Source organism: Macrobrachium nipponense, chromosome 2 (genome assembly GCF_015104395.2).
Source record: "Macrobrachium nipponense isolate FS-2020 chromosome 2, ASM1510439v2, whole genome shotgun sequence".
Taxonomy (NCBI): Eukaryota; Metazoa; Arthropoda; class Malacostraca; order Decapoda; family Palaemonidae; genus Macrobrachium; species Macrobrachium nipponense.
Window position 1 is genome coordinate 149,650,931 of NC_087201.1, and position 9,032 is coordinate 149,659,962.

General features: G+C 34.5%; 1 long non-coding RNA gene across 1 annotated transcript; it reads left to right on the plus strand.

The window, feature by feature from the left end:
• The first annotated feature begins 7,302 nt into the window (after nt 1–7,302).
• On the plus strand, nt 7,303–8,750 carry LOC135221546 (uncharacterized). Its single transcript, XR_010316022.1, has 3 exons — nt 7,303–7,416; nt 7,690–7,847; nt 8,560–8,750. It is a non-coding gene; the product is annotated as an uncharacterized LOC135221546 (long non-coding RNA).
• The last annotated feature ends 282 nt before the right edge of the window (nt 8,751–9,032 follow it).

Here is a 9,032-nt window from a genome sequence, read left to right on the forward strand (position 1 = left end):
TTACGTTTGATATTGCTATTTGCATAGATAACTGTTTATCTAGTCTCCTAGAAACTGATTGTTGTTGCATGAAAGTCATCAGATATTCCCCTAAACCAGTGGTTCCCAACCATCTTTTCTTTATTTTTACCGTGCCCCACCCGATCACTTCTAAAATTCCGATGTGTCCCCCTGTAGCGATAGATAATTCTTTTTATTCAAAAAGTGAACTCTATTTCAGGTGGAGGAAGTCTAAAATACCATTAACTTGGTTTAAACAAGCTTCCAAAGAACATGTACTACATTACATACACGCAAGTATTTTTAAGTATCCATACTGCATATACACCGTATGCATTAACTCGCACACATACTTATACACATACAAAATTACTAGAAAAAATCCACTTTTAATAAAGCATTTTCGAATTGGCCAAAACAGGCCACCCCCTCCCCCCACATCCATCACTCCCCTCCACTGCTCTAAAAATGCATGCCCATACATAAAGATGCTTAGAAATCCTCATTTGCTTGAAGAGTTCCATTTTATTAACCCACGTTGGTTGTACATCCAACGAATTCAATATTTTTCAATAGAAGTCACAAGTGATTACGCCTGCCTTTCAAATAACTTCCAATTCATAACTTTGCAGTAAAATGAAATACAAAAAGAGGGAGATCGCTCAAGAAAACGCAGCAAGGTAAGCTCGATTAGTTAGATACTTTAAATTCCGTATTACTGTGAATAAGAATTAATGTATTCAGTTATTAGCAAGAGTAAAGTTAGTGAATTGAATGTGAACAACGTTGACCACATCAACTTTCATTTATCCTAAATCAGCCTCTGTACCGTCACAAGGAACAAAGATAAAAAGAAGCCTGCGAAATGAAGCACAATTTCTCATTTTAATTGCAATATAATTAGATTTCCTTTCATGGGAAAATGATGTTGGGCAGATGAATCTTTTCTGATACAGGACAAAATTTTTGAAGCACACAATTCAGTTTTCTTATTCTTTTTTTTTTTACTTTTTATTGTACGGTCACATTGGATAGCATTACGTTTCAGCTCTACAAATGAATTATATGCGTGTGTGAGGAGGGTTATCAAAGAGCTATTGATGAAATCATATGGGATTTTATTTATGCAAAAGTAATCTTCTAAAAATTACTTCTACCAACCTTCAAAATGACACACACACGCACACACACACACACACACGACACACACACACACACACACACACACACACACACATATATATATATATATATATATATATATATATATATATATATATATATATATATATATATATATATATATATATATATATATATATTAGAGTAAAACTTTCACTGTAAATGTACTTATTTTTGTGATAATTTGGTGTGCATTTTATCTAAATACGGCAAGATAGATTTTTGGACTAAAAATATGCTTTAAATATCATTAGCAGGTTTTTTTATTTTAGTGTTGATGCGGATACTCGTCGTGGAATTGATCCAGATTAGCATTGTTGACAAACAGTACGGGAACGTTAATATCATTTGCATCTCATTGGGCAGGTTAATAATTTAAGTGTCTATTGGGAGAAAATGTGCACACAATCACAAATGAAAATATAACGGAAACTGACATTATCACTATTTGTGAGTAAAAAATAAACTGAGAAAAGGTTGACCTTGAATCTTGTCGATTTTAAGTTACTCTCTGCCAGAAAAACGACTCTTGCATTCAAAATACTTGCACGACTGGTTTAGATTTTTCATTATCATATATTAAGGCGAAAGCAAAAAGCCCCAATACGTAATTAAGGAACTATTGATGATTTGATTGACTAGAGCGCATTACTATCTAAGTTAATATTTCACTAGTATAAAATTGGGTGACCTGTGTTTACTTATTTTGAGCAGTTTATGCTACATAATCATAGACTACATTATTTTAACTTTATTCAAAACACGGTCTGTACTGACTGAGCTTTAAAAGACGTATCATAATTCTCGCAAGTTTGAGAGATAAAAAAATCAATGACAATTAAGATGTCGATGTCTAAACCAATATATATCAATCACTTTGTGTGCTTAATAATTTAAAGTAAATAGTCAGTATTTATTCGTTACTGTAAGTTCTGATGACGTCATAATTTGCTCCTCCATGCTTGTTTACAAGTGATCACGGTGATAGCGCGTACTGCTTCAATCAGTGCTGATGGCTTGCTGTTAGGAGTTGGTGGTGGTGTCAGCAGTGGAGATTGATCACATTTATGATGGTGACTGATAACTGCTGAGTGTTGTTGGATGAGAGCAGACAGTGTTATTTGGCAATGGCCGAAATGTGGAAAGGTGGCCTCCAGCGTGGAAGGTTTGATACACAAGATGATCGGTGTAGAAGTGTGGTCTTCATTTTACGGACCTGCCACATCAAGTGTGGAAAAGATTCCCACATTCTTTTTAGGGGTTTATTGTGGTCAGATATATTAGTTTCTTATATGATTCATTGCCCTATATTCTCGGTCACTTGCAAATTCATATATATGTTTATATAGCAATGACTGAATAAAGAGACATCAAAGAATAGTTCTTTACGCCGAATCATTGACGCAGCACAAGTCGATTTAGCTGTCTTGGTTGACAGATCGAAATGCAGACGACAACAGAGTAACAGCTTTATTTCTCCATCTAATTAAGGTAACTTAAATCTATTTAAAATCTTATTCATAAATGTAAAAAGTGACTGAGATCAACTTGATAAGGGAAGTTTACGGGAAAAGATCTTTAGACTGTTAAGGAATGTATATGTCGTATTATACGCGTTAGATTTAACCGATGGTTGGATGAATTTAAAATTTAGGCAAGCGTAGAAGTCAGTGGTGTGGAAATGTGGCAACACTGGGTCACTGATGATGATCAGTGGTAGTATTTATCAGTGTTAAGGTAAGCACTGCCGCTTAGCCTACCATGATAGCTTATTAAAGGATGTTAGTCTAAACTTTCATCATTCCTATGGATGGTTTTCTTAGACTAGGCCTGACATTATATGCTTAAATACTAATGTTGATGTGCTAGTCTAAAAATGTTAGCGAAACAATGAGCATTTTGTTAGATCATGTGAAAAAAGGCAGCTTTACGTAAGTAAAATGCAGTAAATCATATTTCATTCCCATACGAATTTGAAATTCAAACTGATGTTAACATACATATTGCTTTTGCTGTCGCGTTTTTTTTATTTATCACGCCCCATTTCGTAACTATTTCAGTACAAATGAGTAAAATGCCAGGACGATTTACAACTCAATTTCAAGATCATACGGAACCCTCCCCAATAAATAACAACAATACCAAAGTAACTCAGCTTGAAAGAATTTTCAATGACATTCGGGTCAGTGAAGAGGAAAATTTTTAAAGATCTAATTAGCAAAGTATTATAAGCCAGTGATGAGTTCGCCAGCCTTCCAGTCCAACATCATAAGGGAATATCCCTCAATTGTTATAGTGTTAAATCATATTCAGGTCTCTGTAAGATTTCCAGACTGATGGCATTATTATCCCTGTTCACTTTCCATAAGCAGCTTGGCTACTGAGTAGTATTTAGCAAAAAGGTATATTTGTTTACATTATCTCGTCGGCTGGTAAAATGTTTAGGGTAGTGATATGCCACTCAGATGACGCGGATCGCGTCTCTCCCAGGGGGATGAGAAAACGCCGGACTTGGTATCATGATCAATTAATACTGCAGTGTCGGGTCTGTGGTGGGAGGCTGAAATCAACATTGTTTTGAAGCTTGATTTTCAAGTCAATGGCTCCTGTGTGCTTGTTCCATGTGGATAGGTTTCATCTACTGAAATAATAATGATAATAATAATTATAAAAATAATAATGATAATAATAATAATAATGTAATTTCGTTTCGTGAGAATCTAAGACATAGTAGGTTTCTCTCTTGGGGAGGTGCCAGAGAAGGCCATTATACCCTTGCTATAATTCTCGGGAAGATTGTAATGTAGAGCAGTCATGTATCTTGTGAAGGAGGCGGGCCTCCTCAACAAATTACAATTTCCCTCTTGTATCTTTAAAAAGTTACCTTTTTTTAATTTTATTACAGCGTCAATTACGTAGATGCTGTGACGCCAGTTTTGGTAACCATAACTCAGTACTCATTATTGTTGTATTCTTTTTCAAAACAAATATAATAATAGAGAATGGGAAATCTTCAGATGAGTGTCATTATTATTATCATTTATTATATATCAGTAGAAGAAACCTATTCACATGGAACTTTCACACAGGGACCATTGGCTTGAAATTCAAGCTTCCAAAGAAGTTGTTTGTTTTCATCCCACCGCAGACCCCACACCGCAACAGTAACTGATTATGATACAGAGTCGGTGATTTCTCATCGCCCTGGGGAAGATGCGAACTTCCGACATCTTAGTGAAATTCCATGACACTAGCCACTATATAAGAATATTTAAGAGCAGATGTGGAGATCACAAAACATTCATTGCTACACTAAAGTAGGAATTAAAAACCCCACAAGAAAGCAGTAACCAAAGCTCCCCCGTACCCTAGAGAATAAAGAGAGACTCCCCCGATAAGCAATATAAATAAAAAAAGGAAATTCTACAATAAATAAAATAATGAGAACATGCTTGTCTCAGACGTTGCTGATCAATTCAGAAAAACGATATCATCGAGGATGAAGGAGACAAAGGCTCCCCTGAATTCGTTTTCCAAATCCAATCAAAAGAGGGAGGATTTGATGAGGTTTATTCCTCCCAATACCGTTGTTATTTACTGCCTTCCTCTCTTTCTTACAAAAGCGTTGCGTTTCGCTCATCCTTTGTGCTCGGTAAAAAAAAAAAAAAAAAAAAAAGGGAGTCCCTGTTTCATAATCTTGTATTTGTTACCTAATGCTTTCAACGATTTGTGTGATTAAACGAAATGGCGTAGGAACACATCTGAAAAATTTAATAGAAAATTATAGAGCAGGTTTTTTTCCAGGTCATATATCGATGAAGAGGCTTCGGTATATTGTAGTAGAATATTCAGGAATACAAAGGTTACCAGAGCCTTGGCTCACGCCTTTCAAATTTTTTTTTTTCACACATTCTTCTAATTTTGTTAAACATTCTTCAAGAAATAATCTCCAGTCATTAGGGTTAATAAAAACCAAGCTGAAAGGATTAATCATACTTTAGCATTGTGATCAATCGAGGGTTATGGGTAAAGGTTAGTAGGGCCATTATTGATATGGAATAATTTTCATGATTGGTGAATAATTCATGAAGGGAATCCTGAATATAAAAATGTTTCAAAATACGGGAGGTTTTAACTCTTAATGAATTGCGTTTAAATGAGAGAAAACATAAACAACTGATATCACATAACTTATATAAACCAGAATTAAAACATTCTTCGGAAATATAAAAAAGATGCAAAAAGAAAAAAGCATTCTTTAACATTATATCTTTTTAATTCCGCCAGAGGTGACTTGTATTGCTTGAAATTCATGATGCATTTTGAAATGAAATATATTTCGCAACATCTCTGTCTATTTGAATAGATGAATCTAACATACCAAAAAAAAAAAAAAAGCTGGCCTGGATTTCAGGTGCAAATGTACATTCACAAATTCTTCAACGTCAGTTGAAACTGGATAGAAATATATACAGATATGAGAGAAAAAAACTAAAGTTTTCATATTATGAATACCAGATGAATCCCTTACTTAGAACATCTTCCTTCTAATGAAAGAATGATCATTAAGGCCATTTATAAACCAAGAGCATAATTTACATTTCATTGTCATGATAATTAAATAATAAAAATCTGCAAAAAATAATGAGTAAATGCCGAGAGCATTTTAAAATCGTTCTCGCTGCACAATTCCTTTCCTGACCGACTTTTAATTTTACTTTTTCCTTAAGCATCGTTTTCTGAAATCTTCCTGTACTAAAGGTTTCACAAAATATTTCGGTAGAATATTTCAGTGGAATACAGGTGGGTTCCCTGAATCAAACTGAATAACATTCATTCATAGAATATTTTCAATAAGAGAAAAATACCGGAGGAGTGAATTTTGATGATGAATTTATATATATTCCATGCCTTCATAAAATCCGTAAATCAATAAACTAAAGGCATTTTGACATCAACTGAAATCGTTGCTTAAAATGCTGTTATCAAACATTGGGTGCTATGGTTTGATATTCAAGAGGAACAATTCAACATTCTCTTCGCAAAAACCTTTTGTCCGATTTTACTCTTGAATATCTCATCCCTCGAATTTGCAAAACATACGATGATAAGCGACGTCAGTTTATTAGACAAACAAGTATGAGAGTCGATTTGTTTTCTGCCAGTCGACAAATGTTAGTGCAGCTATTATTGAAAGTAGGACGCTGGAAATGCTACATAATTCATGTCAGTTTCAATCATAAGATGCAGATACATATGATTAATGTGTGTAACATGAGATAAACTCTTATAGGGAAACTCGGTAAATAGTTATTAGATAACTATTTCTGTTTTTGCTTTGCTTCTGATTATCCTTTTGTGCAAGCACTTGGGTTATGCACGACAATTCACGGAACAGATGTAACTGATTTAAGATGAAAAAATTGCACACCCTATATATACAAACACACACACATACACACGCAAACATATATATATATATATATATATATATATATATATATATATATATATATATATATATATATATATATATATTTATGTCTCAGCCCTTGAAATAAATATCCTTATATCGTTGTGTTTAGAACGTCTTTGAAATATAGGACACGTTAGAAAATGGCCTATAGCTTTAGAGTTCTCGGTTGAGCGAAAATATAGCTCTTGTTATAAAAACTATTCTTTATATTTACCGATATTTTTCCATTGGTTTCATTCTTGTTGATGATAAATATTTTCATAGTAATTTTTGGGATAGATTTATTACACGGTAGAGACAACTAGATTTGGGCATATAAAGAACCATTGTTGGGATCCTTGATGTGTAAGAAAGGCAACTGGCATCTATTCGACATTGCATACATGTGAATTGTTTGAAAATCAAGGTGTGTTCCTTTAAGGGAAAGATTCTTACAAATGTAACAATAGGAAGTTCGGCTGTAAAAAAGTTCCGACTGAATGCTACATAAATGTTTCTTGAAGAATTAACAGCGCATCGACAAAGGGAAACCAGTAAAAATGTCAATATTAGAAGACGGGGAGCAACCCAAAGCTTTTGGCCTGATTCTCGCCAAAAAGAATCGAGCGACCGTTCTCGGTAACGATTCACCCTTGGTAGTTGCTCCTGGAGGTGATCGTCCTTGGAAAACGATGTCTCCCTTCGTCAGAAGTGGTCCGGAAGATCTGGGTTATTCTTGCATCGACTGGTAGACGGCTTGTAACAGTGTGGTATTTAGTGTTAGTATAAAGTTTCCTTTTTTGAATTTTAAGTTTTTACCAACCTGACTTCATTACTGTACTGGATTTCTTCGCGAATGTGTTTGCTTGACTTCGTTAATTTATTGGATTTTTTTGCGAATGTCTTTGCTCTTATTTTGTTCAACCTTTCTTGTTTTACTGGTTGTCTGACTCTTCAGTAACTCCTAGGTCTTTCTTAACGTAGGTGGTGAATCTCCTTTTTCGCCAAGGTACATCAGGGATCACAGTTATACTGAATTCTTAATATTTCAGGTGTACGTATTAGTCTCTACTCGGTTGATAATATCAGCGATGAAGATTCAAACCATTGAACTGGTCATTTGTTTGGACGATGGAGTATTGACGGAGGAGGAGTTTGACCTGCTTCAGTTTTATAGAGAATAGGTAAATAGAAACGATGGAAATAAACGGTGAGTGATTTTTAAATTTTGCTGCTTATCTTAACACTAACTCTTTTCAAATCCTCCACCCCTATAGGAGCGGTGCCCCTTTAGGAGTGGAGGTACTCCCTTGAACTAGTTATGGTAGGGTGGAAGTCCTGCCATAACGAGTTCTTGGGAGGAAAAACTAACTAGACTACCATATCTTCAGCTACTTGTAAGTGTATATTAAGTTATATTAAGATTAATTTGGCATTACGTTAATGGTTTAGTTCACTGAATCGGCGAAATCGGTTGTGCAGTCACTTAAACTGCCAAATTTGATAAATGATAAAATTAGTTAAATTAAAGGTTAAAACTTCGGCGTACTAGATGCTTTTATACTTATTGTACTAAATTAGATTTGTAACTGCGTAAGAATATTTTCATTCATAGCAACATTACAATGCCAATTTTAGGTACTAGCAGAAGTTTTTGCAGCTTTTATTCTCTCAATTATTGTACGACGTGAAAGGATTAGAAACGAAGAGAAAGTATCGTAAGTTATGTTTTAATTTAAATTATTTTCAGTTCTGTTGATTTTGATTGAGCTGGCCTTTTGCCAGCACGGTTTCTTGCTCATAGAGCAGCCCATAGCAATTTTTAGTTGTAGTTTTTTTTTTTTTTGAAAGATTCCCTTCCAAATAAGTATAACGATATATTGTCTGTTCTGAACCGGTCCTTATGCTCTTGCTTATTCCAGGTTGATGTGACTGGTGTGACCTCATTCCTAAGATGTGGAAATATTCTCGCCCGGAAGTCTTAACTGGATTGGAAAAAAAACCTATATATGGAATCTTGGGCCCAGAAATTGAGCAGCTGCGATGGTGCTGGGCCTCTAATGCTACCTTGGATTTCCTTTCGGTTTCATAAAAATCTTGATAGAGATTAAAAATGAACAATGCTTTTAAAACATAGGTAAAATATCCTTATCCTCAATTGAAAAAGAAACCCACAAAATCACTGTGTAACTCATATATTCATTTCTTCTCTTTTCATAGGCATGCTATAAAAATAGGTGTTCTAACAGGTTTATTTCTTTGGGCAATGAGAACATGTGACCCTTGCAAGATAGAGCAAGAAATAAATTACATCGATAAAAGCTTCGATGCATTAGCATACCCGGAATGGTTCAGAAAAAGGGCACTCAACAAAGCTTGGAAGATTTTTTACAGA